We start from the raw sequence: 19,215 nt of genomic DNA, 5'->3' as shown, positions 1-19,215 counted from the left end.
GGTAACTCAACTTCATAAGCATTACCATTGTCAAACTTCTTCAGGATCTTACAAGGTCCAAATTTTTTTATCTTCAGCTTGCTATATGTTCCAACTGGGAATCTTCCTTTCTTTAGATGAACCATCACCTCATCACCAACTTCAAAAACATGGTGTCTTCTAGATGGATCAGCATTCTCCTTATACTTCTGATTACTTTGTTCTAACCTCAACTTCACTTCTTTATACAAAGATTCCATGAAATCAGCAAATTCTTCTCCTAGAATGCTTTTCTTTTCTTCACCAACAACATCTCTCAAATCTGATATACCTCTAGGATGCATTCCAGTAACAATCACAAAAGGTGTCTTCCCTGTACTCCTATTCACATAATTGTTATATGCAAATTCAGCTTGTGCCAATACCATCTCCCAATTACTCGGCTTATTCCCAACTAAACATCTCAACAAATTACCCAAAGTTCTATTCACAACCTCTGTCTATACATCTATTTGTGGATGGAATGTAGAACTAAAATTCAATTCAATACCCATCTTCTTCCACAAAGTCTTCCAAAAATAACCAACAAACTTATTGTCTCTATCTGAAATAATGCTTCTTGGTAATCCATGCAATCTCACAATCTCTTTAAAGAAAAGTTCAGCAACATGCTCAGCATCTGATGTCTTCTTACATGGTATGAAATGAGCCATCGTAGAAAATTTGTCCATTACAAAAAATATGGAATCATACCCTTTTACTATTTTAGGCAATCCAAGAACAAAATCCATACTAATGTCAGTCCAAGGTTTCTCAGGAATAGTAATAGGTGTATACAAACTAGTATTTTGACTCACTCCCTTTGCAACTTGACAAACTCCACAACTCTTTACAAATTTTTGAACATCCTTATACATTTGTGGCCAATAATATTTCTCTTTCAGCAAAATCAATGTCTTATCAATTCCAAAATGTCTAGCTAATCCACCACTATGCTTTTCCTTAATCAAATTCAACCTCATAGGACTTCTAGGAATACATAACTGAATACCTTTGAACAACATACCTTCTTGAATGAAATACTCACCATACTTTCTTATGTGATCTATCAGATTTGGTGCTCTGCACTCTCTCCATGCCTTAGAAAAATCAGGATCAACATCATATAACTCTTTCATCTCATCAAAAACAAGAACTTCAACCTTCATTTCAGTCAACAAAGAACGTCTTCTACTCAATGCATCAGCAACTTTGTTAGTAACTCCACTCTTATGCTTGATCAAAAATGTAAAACTCTGCAAATACTCAACCCGCTTCATATGTCTTTGATTCAATTTATGTTGACTTCCCAAGTATTGTAAAACTTTATGATTAGTATACAACACAAACTCCTTAGGCATCAAATAATGTCTCCACTTCTTCAATGTTTGAACAATAGCATAAAACTCTTGATCATACACAGAATATTTCCTTTTAGCATCATTCAACTTTTCACTAAAGAAAGCAACAGGCTTACCTTCTTGACTTAATACAACTCCTATTGCATTACCACTTGCATCACATTCAACTTGAAATACTTTGTTGAAATCAGGTAAAGCCAATATAGGTAATTCAGCAACCTTTTATTTCAAAGTCTCAAAAATCTCTCAAAACTCTTATCAGCTCCATGTGTCTACTTGAATTCCTTTTTATCTCCCCTCATTGTTTCAGTCATAGCATTACAAACAACACTGAAATTCTTTATAAACTTTCTGTAAAAACTAGCCAAACCATGAAATGATCTTACCTCGCCCACATTCTCAGGTGTAGGCCATTCCAAAATTGCTTTAACCTTCTCAGGATCCATCTTCAAACCATCAACTAAAATCACAAATCCCAAGTACACAATCTCCTCTTGCATAAAAGAACACTTTTTCAAATTAATCAACAACTTTTCCTCTTTCAACCTCTACAATACTTGTCTAATATGCTCAAGATGTTCTTCCTTAGTCTTGCTGAATATTAGAATATCATCCAAATAAATAATAAAAAATTTACCCAAGAATCTTTTCAAAACTTCATTCATCAACCTCATGAAAGTACTGGGTGCATTAGTCAAACCAAAAGGCATAACCAACCATTCATACAAACCATCTTTTGTCTTGAAAGTAGTCTTCCATTCATCACCTTCTCTGATTCTGATATGATGATAGCCACTCTTCAAATCAATCTTGGTAAAATACTTTGCTCCACTCAAACAATCCATTATGTCATCCATCCTTGGCATAGGAAACCCATATTTCACTGTTATCTTGTTAATGACCCTAGAATTAGTACACATTCTCCATTCTCCATTCTTTTTAGGTGCTACTACAATAGGTACAACACATGGACTCAAGCTTTCTTTGATCAAACCTTTCTAGAACAACTCATGCACTTGTCTGTTAAGTTCTTCATTCTTTATAGGTGTCAATCTATATGGTGTTTTATTTGGCAAACTAGCTCTAGAAATTAGATCCATACAATGACTTATACTTCTTATAAGAGGTAAACCATCAGGAATATCTTCAGCAGTAATGCCTTTATACTCATTCAACAACTCTGCAATTTCTCCTTGCACTTGGTCAATACTACCATCTATCACTCGGTCACCACTAAATCACACTCAGTTAACATTATTTTTTGGCACTCGGTCTCCATTGAAAAAACTCAATTTTCTTGGCATTATAGCAAAACAAACCTAATTCTTCTTCACTTCCTTTTCAAATTGTTTCCCATTAACCATGCAAATTTTTATAGCTGTACAATTAACCTCATCTAGACTTTCGATCAAAGGCAACAATGTTTTTTTCTTCCCATTTACCCAAAGAGTATATTGATTCAATCTTCCATCATGTACATCATATCTATCATATTGCCAAGGTCTACCCAACAAAATATGACAAAAATCCATGGGCATAATATCACACGAAACTTCATCAAAGTAATGTCCAATTTTGAACTTCACAAGGCATTGCTCACTCACCAATATCTTATGCTCATATTTGATCCATGAAACATGATAAGGTTTGGGATGTTTTAGCCTCTACAACTGCAACTTTGTAACTAGCTCTTTTGATGCCAGATTTGTAGAACTTCCACTGTCAATGATCACTTTACAACATTTTCCAGCCATCTTACATCTTGTCTTGAAAAGACTTCTTCTTAAAATAGGTTCCTCATCACCTCCCTTATTACATAAAGTTCTTCTCACCATCAAATTTTCTCCAGCCTCAGGTCCACTTGGCGAACTCTTAATGTCTTCTTGAATTATAGCATTTCTATTATTCTGCCCATCTTCAGAAGATCTACATTCAAAGGATCTATGCCCTTCTTTGCCACATCTAAAACAATTACCATGAAATCCACCTCTAGAATAAGAATTATCTCTTCCTCACTAAGAATTAGTGCCTCCTCAGTAAGAATTACCACTTTTCCATTCAGTCTTGCCTTTGTCATCATTCTTCCATTCAGATTTGCCTTTATCTTGCATAGAACTGTCAGATCTGCCACTTTCTCCATAAGATCTACCTCTGCCTCTCTGGAATCTACCACCTCTACCTCTCTATCTTTGTTCATGCTTCTTTGTCAAGATCTCCTCAGCTTTCAAGGCATATTGATATGCTTCTTCTATACTTTCTAGCTTCACAAAATTTATTTCATCTTGTATTCCAAATCTCAATCCATTAATGTACCTTGCAATTTTCTCAACATCATCATCCACATGTCCAGATCTGATGTCCATTCTATAGGATTCCTTAGTATATTCTTTTACAGTCATGTCTTTTTGCTTCAAATTTTGCATATTTCTCAACAAGCTAACTTGGTAATCATTAGGAAGGAATTTGTTCTTTACGTTGTTCACCATCTTTGGACAAGTTCTAATATTCTCCTTTCCTCTCCTTTGTCTATCAGTTTGTAAGTGCTCCCACCATAGTGATGCATGACCTTTCAGCCTAGTGACTGTAATCTTCACCTTTCTATTATCAGGACTGTTTTCATACTCAAAGAACTTCTCCATATCAGAGATCCAATCCAACATAACATTGGTGTCCAATTTTCCATCATAAGGAACAACTTCTACAACAGGCTTTGAATTCACTCTAACCAATACTCTCAACAATCTTTCTTCATCTTGATCTTCTTCAGGTTCTAGATTATGGTTTGGTGCTACTGCTTCATCATCACTTACATCATCAAGATGTGCTCCTCTCCTCTAGGCTGTCTCCACAGCATCTAATCTAGCTGAAATTTGTCTCAACTAATCCAATATAGTATTATCAACATTATTTCCTCTACCACGAACCATCTTTACAAATTAGGTTCCTGCAAGATCGTAACCCTCTGCAAGTTATAGGTCAAATCCATAGATCTGCCACCCCACAACCAAATCCAAATTAGGGTTCTACACGATCCAATCTCCACAAGCACTAGTAGAATTTTGGTAAATAAATGACCATGTGACTAAAAATTTTAGTTACAAGACTAAATATTTTAGTCACATGACTAAAAGTGATCAAATTGTAGTAATGTCTTGCAATTTATAAGTATAAATGACTAAATAAATGACTAACTCGGTCATCAGGTTAAATCACAAGGTTAGACAAAGATAAGTGACTAAATAAATGATCAAATAAATGACTAAACAATTGGTCACTAATAATTAGTCACCCAAACAAATGATTAGATGAATGACTGATGTTTTTTTTATCATATTTATACATTCTTTAACCATTTTTCAACTTGTATTACTCATTGATGAAGTTTGTGTCCTATCAATACATCATTATCATTTAAATTCCTTGAAACCTCTTCTCAACTAAAATTGAACTAGAAATGAATTCAAAATCAGCTTAATTTGCAATCAAACTCCTCAAAAACTATCTATGAACTACTAAAGAAAATGAAAACCCTCAATATACTAAAAAAAAACTCCAAGTTTATCTTTTCATATCAAAAAGATTTATTATCAATTAATTATTTTATAATCTTAATATACAATTTCCTATTACACTCATTAAACCATATAATATGTTTCGTGAGCTATGGTTCACATATTGAACCCATATGATCTCATCATGAGAATGAACAAACAAATATCACTTAATTAGCACTAGTCATTGGATCTAGAAGTTGATGCTCAAAGAGCTTGTGAAGGAGTGAGAATTAACGGATTATTATATGAGGAATACATCAACACCTATCTCATGCTTGAAATTTGTCTTTTAGGTGATTTCTGATGATTGATAAACACCATTTAGTGATATTATTATATTGATGCTTAAGATGATTTTTAGGATGAAATTAATATTTAACCTTAAATAATTGAATTATAATTATAATTATTTTAAATAAAAAATAAAAAATATTTTAACATAATTTTCATTAAAAATATCTAAAATATACTAACATTTGATAGTATTATAGACTTATAATTTATTGAGAAGACTCATTTCACAAATAATACTTGTTTGTTGATAAACTGATTGTGTGACAAATTCATCTATGTCTTTCTTGCACTAGAAATTTTTTCTTTAGGGTGATTTAAAAGTTGATCAATGAACAACTTTTAGAAATAATTTAATATGTTCATAGTCTTCATCAAACAAATTTTCAGATAAATACCAATACTTGTCGTCAAATAAATTTATATTAATTATTTCCTCAAAATAATTAACACTAAAAATAATAGTATGCAAATGAATGATATGTAATTATTTGATTAATGTATCTATAATTGATTAAAATGATAGTGTAGATCTATCAATAGAAAGAGGAAGATATAGAGGTCAAATAGTCAAATAAAAAGAGATAAGAAGATATGGTAAAGAGGAAGAAAAAGATGGAAATAAAGATAGAGCCACAAGATAGTAAAAAGAAAATACATTTGTTAATTTTGACTTTCTTAATTGATATTCTATATCTCTTTTGCGCACCTCTTGCCAATTAAAGTCCAATTGCTGGTATTAAAACCTATAGGAAATACTTTAAGAAAAAAAATACTTCTCCCAACACCACACAATATGAAAATAGTACTTAAATTAAAGATAAACGTGATATAAAAATTTATTAAAATATTTGATGGCTCTTTCCTATTAGACAACTAATAAATGACAATGATCTTTGTTTCCTAAGGTCAAGATGATTGGTAGAAAAATTGCAGAAGCAGATATCAAGGATTGCTCTAACAGTGGGGTTCAAATGGTGGGGTTTCTTAGGTTGATGTGATTTTTGACTGTGTAAAGGCCAATTCAAACCATATCTCATCTTTTGTGTCTTCCCATATTGCAAGGGACTCAAACTTAGGATCCCTGAAGTTTGTTAATGTTAAAGGAGATTTGAATCCGACTTCATTTGTGTTAATTTTTCTTCTTATTAAGGGGAATGTGGGCAACCCATTTACCTACTCTCCTTAGGCAGAGGATGAAAATTGTTCTTCCCCAGTGGGAGGATAGTTGTAACCCTATTTGTGCATCCTCATAGATAGCCCCTTCCTAAATGAACAATCCAAATTCTTGTCATTCCTAACTGATTCCCCCTTCTAAAGAGAGCAATCAAAATACATTCCTTCTAAATCCCTTCTGAAGAGAAAAGCCACAATCCCCATTGTTCATCTTTCATTCCTCATTTCAAAGATGAAAATGATAATCCTTTTTCTTTGTCCTCGCTGAATCCCCCTTTTAAAGAGAAAAATCATAACCAAAGAGGAAAATCACAAATATCTTTCCTCCTCACTAGTTTCTCCTTTCGAAGAGGTCAATCACAATCACAACCCCATTTACGAATTGATTCTTCTTCGTACGGAGAGGTTTTCAAATGGGGGAGAGCCCAAGGATCAGGATGTTGCATGTATAGGCACAATTAGATGCAAGAAGAAGAAGAGAAAGTGGAAGCATAAAGAAGAGGATGTGGCTGCAGTGGCCATGATAGTTTAACATATGTTGTCAAGTGGGAGCAGTAGCACCATCTACAACACACTTACGCAAGGTGCATGGAGTGGATCTATTATATATGATGAGACACTCATCGATAAGCTCCTTGAGAAGCATCTCAACAATAGAAGAGGATATTTGAAATGGCCAAGGAGGCTAACACTAAGGTCATGATTGCTTACTTAATTGGGTTCCCTCTAAATGCCCTCACAAGAGAGGAAATCATGGCTAGTGTAGTTGGATTCATTGAAGGGGATGAGTAGATCAATTATATCATTATTCACAATCACATTATTTCTTTATGATGCAAAAATGTGACCATCTGGCCTGATCCTTCTCATTTATTGGTGTCCATTAGATCTTAGCATAGGGACACTATGAATTTAGCTTATAGCTTCTTACTTAGCCATGGGTATATCAATTCTATATTTGCTATAAAAATTAAGAAGGCCCTTCTTATTACATTTTCATAGGGTGGGAGTGCAAATATGGTTATTATGGATGCGAGACTTTTAGATCTTGCTACTACTTGTCATCGCTTGGCCCGTGGCTTTAAGATTATGGTCCTTAAAGCTCGAAGTCAACCTGGCGGACACATTTTCACAAAGAAAATGGCAACCTAACTCAACAGTCATATGATACAACCTATAATAGAACTTGGGCATCTAGTGATGACTATGATATCTTAGCAGAGAGTATAGAAGATGGTAAGAATTTTTTTTTTGTAGGAGAGGTTACCAATAGGTGTTACCCTACAAAAATTTATGGTGCATTCTTGATTAGCTTGAGAGAGGCTACACATATTTCTAGAGTTGCTAGCATTAGGTCATTGTAATACAAGGAAGATAGGTATCTAGTTAAACATAAAAATTATTCACATGGGGTTGTCCTCATCGATTTCTTTAGGGAGCCTAATTAACATTTGGCTAATTTTGCATACTCTTTGATCCAAAGTCATCTGACCTCAATTCTAGGTTACCATTACAAGTTTTAGTTGGGGGAAGTAGGAGGAAAGTAAAAGAAAATGATGTGCAATCAAAACAAGAAAAGGTTTAGACACTATCAAAGCTAGCACAACCACAACAAATTCAATTATACATTTTTTTAACAAGACAACAACAACTTGAGCTACACACAGTCAAGAGAGGAGATGAAGGTAGGTTAAGGTATTTGTGTCAGAAATTAGGAGCAAGTCTAATAGGAAGAAAAAAGCTAGCTGCCTTGGGAGATGCCATTATTTTTTCTCTCAAAGTGTGCAAAATCTTCTTAAAACAATGTTATAGTACTTCTGCCTCATTCAATTTCAGAAACATTCAATGTTTATAGCAATTACTAGACTACTCAAGTAATTATTGATCCTACAATCTATTTTCTCATTAGTATTTTTCCTCATGATACATTGTAAATATTTTGTCACTGAGAAGCATTCCTTCTTAATAATATAATATTTGAAGAATTGCTTACTTGTTTTAAAGAGACCGTCACCTTTAATTAACTGCACCTTTCTTCAGCTAGAGAAAATATTATTATTATTTTGTGTGATGTTTATTAATTTAATTTTCATATTCATATCTATGGGAAAAAAATACGCCTTCTTACTTCCAAAAAAATTAATCTCTTTTACATTAATTACATTCATTGTTGCTTCTATATCCCACAAACTGATACATTGTCTCTTCATTGTTTTGCAGATTGAAAATAAATAAAGCATAAGAAGCTTTATGATATCACTGACACATTGATCTTCATGATTTATTATTTTGAGTGTTCATATGAGTTTTTTCATCTCCCAAAAGCTTTGCATTGGTTAATCTATTTACATTTAGTTAGTCTCCAAATTGAAATTAAATAAAGCATAATAAGTTATATGATGTATCTTACACATAGAGGTTCATGCTTTACTCTTTTGGCTTTTTGTATGTATTTTTGAAACCCCCAAAATCTTTCTTTGGTCATTATATTAATAATTATTTGATTGTTGCATACATGAAGGGGATCTTATGCTGATAGATCGCGTTTGGGATGCATGTATCAAGTCTTTTGCAAGTCATATTAAATCTTCTTTCACAACACTAGGTTTCATCAAAGAGGTATTTGTTTTGGGATATCCAAAACCATTTTCCATGGTTGAAAAGTTAATTGTGAGAGACAAATGTCAAAGACATCCTTCTTACAATTAAGATAGAAGGGAAGGGTCAAATGCTAGTTACCATAGAATATTTACCTAAGTCGCATTTCAGTCATCCTTGCCAAACTCTTTTAGGCCAATTTTATGTGTGATGATTAGTATTATTATTTTAGAGATTATCAGATGTTGTTTTACACTCAGTTTATTATATGATGAGATTACTTGGTACTCTATATTTCATGTATGTATGATGATTATTCAATGTTTTCAATTATTGATGATGATTAGTTAGATGGTTTATTATCACATGTGCTTTCTTATGGATACTTACCCCATACTGCATGTGTATGGTGTGCGTGTTTATTTTATTTATGTATGGTGTTTCTGATGTGGTTAAGGAAGGGAGTCGTAGTCACCTGCTAGTCGGGATCTACACGATGCACCACTTCCTGCCATTGTTTTTTTAGCTTAGAATATTGTGTTTGCACATGCGTGGATTTTATGCAGGTTGCAGGTACCGGGTATCGACTTCCCTGAATTGCCAGGATGAGCGTACCCTATCGCATTGTCTCAATGGTAAGAGAGGGGAGATAAACTCTTAAGTCCAATTCCTAAACCCTTTAGCCAATTGTCCTAATTGATAATTAGGGCAAGTATATGAGTTAAGTACCCTCCGAATACATCAAATGATGTTATTTCGTGATTATAACCCTTTTTGTTTGATTTAGTATGTATTTTTCTATGATGGGTTTTCATATGTTGTTATATGAGTCCTTGATGTGTTTTCTATTAATTAAGTCTAATTAAAAAGATTAATTAATGATTTAATTTAATGTAGAATTAATATGATATCTTTAATATTTAATTAATTGAGAAATTAATTAAATAAAATAATTAAATTTGGAGATAAAAGTTCAAAGATAAATTTAGAACATGATAATATTTATTTAATTTAATAATAATATATTTAGAGTTCATTTTTAAATAAATGTTAAATATTATTGTTATTTAAATTAATTAAATATGTTATCAATTAAGTTTCTAAAATAAATTAAAAGTTGAAAGATATTAAATTATTAAAGGTTTCTAAATCGCATGATCTAAGCATGAGTTTAAATATGAGAAATTAATTAAAAGATTAAAAATAATAATAATAATAATGTTATTTTTAATTTCATAAAGTGCACATGAGATTAAAGTAATTGATTAATTTAAAATAGAACTCAAGTGGAATATTAAATAAAGTTATTTAATAATTCAACTTAATGTGCATTAAAAAGATAAAGCAAAGATTAATACAAGTTATTTTAGAGTTAACTCAATGGAGCAAGGAGTCCTCTCGGGTGAACGCACAATTAGTGCCCCAATTTGAGGAGAAAACTCCTTATCACAACTTTGGGATTCAGTTTTTTGGGAGACACGAATTTGGACGGGAATTTTTGGGAGACAACTTTTGGAAGCAAATTTCAGAAGGCAAATTTCAAGGAAAGATTCTTGGAAGAAGGTTATTGAAGAGGAGCGAATTCTCTTACAGTTCCTGGGGATTGCATAATAGCATCAAGATCAGGTAGGGTCTTATGTTTTGATCATTGATTAAATACATAATTATCCTTTCCTATCTTCTTCGTGCCTGTGGATTGTATATCCAAATTCTTTGTGTTTCAAAGAGGGGTAAACGCTTTGACCTGGAGCTATGAACCAGTGAGGCCACAAATGGGGGACCTCATCCCCATGAGATTTGAACCTTGATGGCAAGGATAACAACACACCAACTTAACCATCACAACATGCCACTATTGGCTAAAGGGTTTGTGGTAAACCTAGTGTGACTCGAACCGGAGTTGATGCGTAGCACCGAGATCATTAGCCTAACACTACGCCTCATGACTCGCCTTCACACCAACTCGGCTACTCACTCACCCTTAAAAGGGTTTGTGGTAAACCTAGTGTGACTCGAACCGGAGTTGATGCGTAGCACCGGGATCATTAGCCTAACACTACGCCTCACGACTCGCCTTCACACCAACTCGGCTACTCACTCACCCTTATCCAAATTCTTTGTGATGAAAGCTTAAATATTTCAATATTGTAAATCATTAAATGCTTGTCAATATATTCGAAATACGTAAAAATTAGAAGAGTGATCAGGAATTCTTATTTGATAGATTAATGAAATCTGAATTTAATCGAGGAAGGGTTAAATTCTAAGCTTATAAATGAAAATTGTAGATTGAAATTTTGAATGGTTAATATTATTTTTTCTATCAGAGTAGATTTGTGAATGTTAAAAATAATAATAATAATTAATAAAATAAAAGTTAAATACATTATATCCTGGTTAGGAGAGAATTGTTTTAAAACATATAATATAATTCTTAAATAAATTATTTTAAAACATATTTGATAACTCTTAAGTGAATTATTAAAATATATATATATTTCATAAACTTCAAATAAAAATGAAATAACACATTTTTATTATAAAATAAAAATTATAATATAAAATTTGGGGTGGGCGGGGCCACCAACCCCCACCCCCCACTTACCTTTTTTATTTGGCAGAGCGTTGCCTGCGAATTCGCAAAGCGCAGTACCTGCGAATGATGATGTGGTCGCACGGCTATATTAATAAGTCGGTGACCTACGATCCTATTAAATCGCATATGCTTTGTGAAGCATATTAAAGTTTTATATATATATCAAATGAAGTTTATTTTAAATTTAATTATTAATAGATTTAATAAAAGTTTTAGTTAATGATTAATAAAAAGTTTTAATTGAATATTAATTTAGCTATTATAAATTTAATTAATAGTTATTGACCATATTTATATTAAGATTGTAATATTATTGATAATTAGTATTTTATTAATAATATTTATTTTACTTCTTTATTATGTAATAATAGTTATATTATTTAGTTAATTTTATTAATTATTAATAATGGATAATTGTTGAGAGATTAATATAAGTATTTAGTTGGATAATCATAAAATAATTTAATTAAAAATTTGTTAATTAAATTTAATTAATGATGAATATAGTTAAAATTAAAATTGTAAGTTATCTTAATATTATTTTAATAATATTGTTTAGATTGGAACTACTTATTTATTTTGATAAGTAACTTGCATTTAGATCATTTTAGAAAATTGATTTAAAGTCAAAAAGTATAATTCTAGTTTCATTCGAACAAGTAAATGGGTCAACCTGTAGGGTAATCTAGAAATCTTTTGAACTAGAATCATACCTTGAAATTGAAACTAAAACGTTACATTAACTCGACAATATATATTATCAACTAAACCCAATAGTGAGACTATGATTTTTTTTCTTCCATATATTGTTTATGCTTTGAGTGTTATGGGGTTGGTTTAGCGTTGACCAGTCTTAGGATGTTACCAGAGGCTCGGGGTTATGTGAATGTGATGATATGATGATTTGATCTCGATCTTTTACCCAACTATGGTAATGTGATGATATGCTCTATGATATGGATGTTTTTCTGTTTGTTATTTCTTTTCAGTCCTTGTGTGAAGCTGAGGTGTACGTATTTGAGTTACCTAACTTAACCATTTTTGGGTCATCGATCAGTTATATATATATATTTGATTTTCCTTCCAGTCGCTTTGAGAGGACTGAGGTGTTTTAGTGATTTGTTCTTGATGATGTCATGTTGTGACATGTTTTTGTTGGGTGATGCGATGCGCTTCCCTGCCCACAGGTGGTTAATTATGTGGTGTTCCATGTTCACTAATAGTCATGGCTTTTGGTGCAACGGCAAATGGGCCCTACAATTGGTATCAGAGCCTGGTTTTGGCTTGGTCATGGGTTCAAATCTCCCCGATTCCTTCCCGACCCGCGTAAGCACCTGGTATGCACGTCGAGGGGGAGATTGTTGGGTGATGTGATGCGCTCCCCTGCCCACAGGTGGTTAATTATGTGGTGTTCCATGTTCACTAATAGTCATGGCTTTTGGTGCAACGACAAATGGGCCCCACAATTGGTATCAGAGCTTGGTTTTGGCCTGGTCATGGGTTCAAATCTCCCCGGTGCCTTCCCGACCCGCGTAAGCACCTGGTATGCGCGTCGAGGGGGAGATTGTTGGGTGATGCGATGCGCTCCCCTGCCCACAGGTGGTTAATTACATGGTGTTCCATGTTCACTAACAGTCATGGCTTTTAGTGCAACGGTAAATGGGCCCTACAATTGGTATCAGAGCTTGGTTTTGGCATGGTCATGGGTTCAAATCTCCCTGGTGCCTTCCCGACCCGCATAAGCACCTGGTATGCGCGTCGAGGGGGAAATTGTTGGGTGATGCGACGCGCTCCCCTGCCCACAGGTGGTTAATTATGTGGTGTTCCATGTTCACTAATAGTCATGGCTTTTGGTGCAACGACAAATGGGCCCTACAATTGGTATCAGAGCCTGGTTTTGGCTTGGTCATGGGTTCAAATCTCCTCGGTTCTTCCCAACCCACGTAAGCACCTGGTATGCGCGTCGAGGGGGAGATTGTTGGGTGATGCGATGCGCTCCCCTGCCCACAAGTGGTTAATTATGTGGTGTTCCATGTTCACTAATAGTCATGGCTTTTGGTGCAATGACAAATGGGCTCTACAATTGGTATCAAAGCTTGGTTTTGGCCTGGTCATGGGTTCAAATCTCCCCGGTGCCTTCCCGACCCACGTAAGTACTTGGTATGCACATCGAGGGGGAGATTGTTGGGTGATGCGATGCGCTCCCCTGCCCACAGGTGGTTAATTACGTGGTGTTCCATGTTCACTAACAGTCATGGCTTTTGGTGCAACAGTAAATGAGCCCTATAGTTTTGACTTGACCATTCTGGAGTCTTTGATCAGTATTGTGATCTGTTATTGGGATACCTATTGGTTGCTCATTGGAGAACCATTAGATATTGTGACTTATCATTGATGCCTTCAGTTGCTGATAGAGAACTGTTGTGATCATTATGATTATCATTTGATACTTTCCAGTCGCTTGTATAGGGCTGAGGTGATATTTTGTGTTTTGTGATTTCATGAGCCTAGGGTAGGTTATCTATGTGTAGTGTCAGGAAGTGGCTTGCAATGAGGGACGGGAGACCCGAAGTGGCTTTGGGCATGACTCATTGTAAGTTGTTTGTTTTAATAAGTGAAAACATCTCACCTAAATACTAACTTAAATGAACCTAATAAGATAACTGTATGTTCTCTCCCATGCCTTGAGTGCTAGTACAAACTAGGATGGGGTAGAGAGAATGCTTGGTTACGACCTTGCATTTCGTAGTATGCCTCGTCAGTATGAGAGGATACTAGTGGCCGCAGGATCCAACGTGACTTTTGTGATGACACTTTCTCGCTTGCATAGCATGTTTCCTACGTGTCTTTGTGGTGCCTCTGGGTGTAGATGTCTATCTATGTTGGAACCTTTGAGTTAGTGTACTTTTAGGATTTCCCAGACTTAGAGAGTACTTGTGTTTTGTGTTTTGATACCTTGTTTGGGACTTGAGACTATCTCCTCAACATGGTGGGAGTGGACCATTTAGGTTCCATGCGGTCGGGTGGTAGTGCTTTTTACTCTTACCATTGAGATCCGTCCGTAGTCACCGTGGCTGGAGCTTTCTTGGTTGGCATTTACCTTCACTATGTTCTTGGATTATTATGATGGATGGTTAGATTTTATGATAGATGTTTTATCATTATGGATGTATGGATGTATCATGTATGGTGAATGGTTTCATTTATTTTACTGTACTTTGTATCATGGATTTGAGGATGATGTAACTTTATCTTTACATATGAATATTCTTTTAAGACTTTCATACCCTGTGACATGTACAGTGGATGATTGAGTATTTCGAATTAATTTGCCAAGAGGCATTCGGAACAAATGTATATTATGGACATTGGACTTTCTGATTATTCTTTCATATGTATGTGGTAGTTGTTAGACTTAGAATTAATTAAATTTAAAAGTGACTCAACGTCTTGGGATCCTTAAGGAATGTAACCTGTTATGTATGATTGTTGATGATTACATGTTATTGCTTTCGCTACTATGTGTTTGATGTGTATGTTATACATTCTTACTTTAAAAAAAAAAATGTTTAGCAAACTTAGTAAAACTTTAGGTTAATTCTTTTGGATCTCTTGGCGGGGTGTTACAGACTAACAGGGTTGGCATACGGGAAGGTCAAGATTGATCCTACAGCTTCGAAGACCTTGTTGCTCTAACTTGGATCCCAGACTTCAGTTTGACTGCCATGCCTTTCATACGAGGCTACTTTTAAATTTAGGAGATTTCTATATTCAATGTAGATGTATAGTTTGAAAATATCATTTCTTAAGAAAATAAAAGATGCTTTTTATTAGCAGTTATTCTTGTTTTATGCGTAGACTATTTTCTATCTTATAATTTTACAAGCTACAATAAGATTGTTTTATTTAAAAGCAAGGGACTCAATGTAAAGCTGACATTTTGTCAAAAGTCTTCTAACCAGGCATGATGGAATTAGCCATTTGAATTTGTACTGTAAATCAAAACTGTGTTTTTCTATGATCTTGGTATTTTTAATAATTACGATAGACAAAATTTCCTTAATTTAAACCTACAAAATGAAATCCTTTCTATTAAATGTCTCTAATAATATTTCCAAACTAGGGAAAGCAGACAAGAAATACAGAATAGGATAGAACTCATACTATCACTAAACTCCAATGATCAGCGTATCCTGCAGCTGTATTCTGTAGTGGGTTAAGCAGTTGCATGTAGAATGGGTTTTAAATGCATCATCCTTTATATGAAGCCCCCACATCAAAATATGCAAATAAAACATAGTACTCATGACAGGTAGCTATCCTACATTCCAACGAAAATGCCAAATTACTAGATTCATTTACTAAATTTAAGTGCAAGATTCTAACTACAACTTCAACATTAATATACATCACCAAATCTACAAAAGAATATGCTTTTGTTGATATTATTGCAAATAGGGACCCGAAATTGGAACCTGAGATACTTATTTATTGAAACACACACATTCAAGAACCAATGTGGTAATTCTCTGTATGAAAACCCAGTGTGCCCATGTACTTACTATGTTTAACAACCTAGTAAGGTCGCAACGCATGCTTATTTTTTGTCTACTAATTTAGTTTGGTAGCTAGCTATTGTACCATTAGCTTTTGATGAATCCCTGAATTGATGACAACATCAACAAATGGATATTCTCCACTAGAAATGAAATTATTATATAAATAATTGGATCTTTTACCTACAATTTAAGCCCATCAATGACACTCCATAGGTTGAGTACTGACACCTACTAGACTTCTCAGGTGGAAAGATATATTAGTTTATACTGAATAATTCTAGATACATTTGTAGAAAACTAATTTTGGAGGGAAATGAGAGTTTTGAAAACAACTTAGCTCTCAATCAGTGGGAGGTATTGAAAGAAAGTGTGTGTTCTAAAGACTATTTGACAAAGAGTAATAAAGGAAACAGAGCAAGAAAGAGAGCAAGAGACAATGCGAGGGCTGAATATACATTTGGATGAGGCAGGTTACAAACCAAAATAAATAAATTTGGACTAAGTTTATGGATTTTTGGTTCATTTTACATTGTGATATTTATTTTAATTTTTTATTGAATTGATTGTGTTAAATTTGACATTGTATTTTAGGTGGAAAAAAATACTAGAGAAGCACGTGTAGAAGATATTGTCAATTATATGGCAGCAATAAATCCTACGAAATTTAAGAGTAGTTTGAAGCAAAAATCTAGTTCGTCAATAGGGATTACACAACAATCTATGGAACACATAGTAAGATCCTCTCCAAATAAAGCTAACTCAAATGCAAGGTACCAACATATGATGAGTTATTTGCATAGTCTTAGTGAGCAAGTTTCTTTGTTGACTTCCCCGGTTTAGCTTATAGTTTTTGCATGGAATGAACATAGTTCCACAAATTCATATCAGGTAAGAGGATCTATTTCTAATTTAATTCTAATTGATACTAATGTATCTTTGTATTGTTGAAGGCATCTTTTTATCATCGTCTTTTCAAATTTCTATAAATAGAACAATACCCTTAAACATTGATTCTCATACATTGCATTCTTGATATTACACTTTCACAACATTAGTTTATGCTATTTCCTCTTTACCAAGATTTTATCAATTTTAATGACATGCAAAGAAATTTTATCGAAGCAATGTAAAAACAAAATACCTTTATTCCAACAAAGCTGCCAATATTGATAGCGATCATGATGAACTAGCGGATAAGCATTTGAAGCCCAATCATAGTTATGCTGAATCTGAGGTAATATAATTATTTTTTTGGATTTTTTTAATAGATTTTTCATTCTATACTTGACCTATATTAACTTTGCATGATAAGTGATAGTGATTATGCTGACTTCAAACAGGATCCATAACCATGTTTACCTACTTCCTTACTCTTGGTTACAACCTTCCATGGGGTGACCATAAGCCATTTCCTTAAATCTTATCATCAAAGTCACAATATGAATCAAAGATAAAGCTAAATTGATTTAAAGAGAATGAAAATTCACTTGTTTATTTTCTATATATATACTATTTGATTCTTGATACCAAACTAGTTATATTACTTTTTATACATTCTTTGCTTGTGGCTCTAAATATATATTAAAGTTACATCTTGGTGTATATTCTTTGTTCTATTTCTAATTTATTTTCTCAACTCTGGAGATTTCACAAAATACTTCTAAATTTTACATTCCTCTTGCTACATATCTTCCACTCCCTCGATGATCAATGGGTTTGTCTACTTATGTTTGATTTCAAGAAATGTAAGCTACTTAGCTAATAGATCTTCCCACTATCAATAATGAAAAATATTTCTTCTTTCTTAGAGAATGATATGGTTCTCTTCTTTCACTATTCCTCCTTTCATTATAACTTGTGATTAATAATAATAGCTTTTTTTATTCAATACTCTAATCATTCCTTTTGTTCACTAATGTTTGTATGTTCTTATTCATTGGCTGAGAAGGTATAGTTTTATTTATTGAAATTATTATTTGTTGACTATATATTTTCTTTATATCATATTGGCTTTATTTTTTATTCATATTCCATGTAAAGTCATGCATTGTTTACGCTTTTCTACACATCATATACATGTTTGTTTCCTTTCAAGCTATTATCTTTCATCGCTAACTTACTCTTAATCATATAGAAGATAGAACCAATCTTGTCTTGGTATTTGTCTAACCAAGATACTAATCTTTCAAAGTTTCTATGCTGAGACATGTATAAATAAATTACTAATATTATTATTTTATACAGTATTTTGTGAGTTCTAATTTTTTTAGAGGAATATTTTACCTTTACCTATTGCATTATATTTTTGGCTATTCATTACTTATGTAAGTTAATGATTTATTTTTATTTTCTTTTTGCAGAAATGTATTGATAAACTCAAAGAAGGGGATAAAGTTAAGGTTTTGGATCCATATGATGGTGATGTTGTGGCTATTGGGTGGATTCCTCATTTTTCTATTTTACATGGATCCAACTTGAATGGAACTGGAGATGCCAATGCAAATATTATAAAGGTCACAAGTAATGCTTCGCTTACTTATGAAGACAAAATAAATGGAGTTGTCCATCTCAAAGAGAAAGAGGGAACTTTCACACAATGACCACTAAAGTATTTGCAGAAAATGACATAGTTGATTAGTGCTATTATAATGTTCTATTTGTTAGACATTTTGGATAATTGCTTTATATTGTAGTATTTTGAATGTGTTTAAATATTTTAATTATCAAGATGTATTTAAAAGAGTTGGAAACTCTTAGATAATTTTTGATATTTTTGTTATATTTATATACAAGCTTCAAATAAATTTGACATATTATAACATATATATATTCAATTAAATTCTTTATTACATATTACCTTTATAATGATGTTAGTCAATCTTTTGATTTTAGTATGTTGTGTAGCTTGTTCATGTGTAATATTTTCATTTGCTTTTATGTTTTAGTTTAAGTCTAATATCATATTTTTGTATTTTACAATTTATGGTATTGAATAAATTATTCATTTCATAACTATATTTTCTACTAATTAATATAAACAACCAATAAATAACTATATTGAC

General features: G+C 33.1%; 2 pseudogenes; both read left to right on the top strand.

Moving 5' to 3' along the window:
- LOC149579905 (uncharacterized) overlaps positions 1 to 7,552 on the top strand; it is a 30,135-nt pseudogene extending 22,583 nt beyond the window's left edge.
- A 35-nt stretch (positions 7,553 to 7,587) lies between these two features.
- LOC149579904 (protein FLOWERING LOCUS D-like) lies at positions 7,588 to 18,753 on the top strand (annotated as a pseudogene).
- Positions 18,754 to 19,215: the final 462 nt, after the last annotated feature.

Source organism: Cupressus sempervirens, chromosome 1 (assembly GCF_028749045.1).
Source record: "Cupressus sempervirens isolate cs-2001-9-10 chromosome 1, ASM2874904v1, whole genome shotgun sequence".
Lineage (NCBI taxonomy): Eukaryota > Viridiplantae > Streptophyta > Pinopsida > Cupressales > Cupressaceae > Cupressus > Cupressus sempervirens.
Note: the sequence above shows the minus strand (reverse complement) of the source record. Positions and strands in the feature narration are given on the sequence as shown.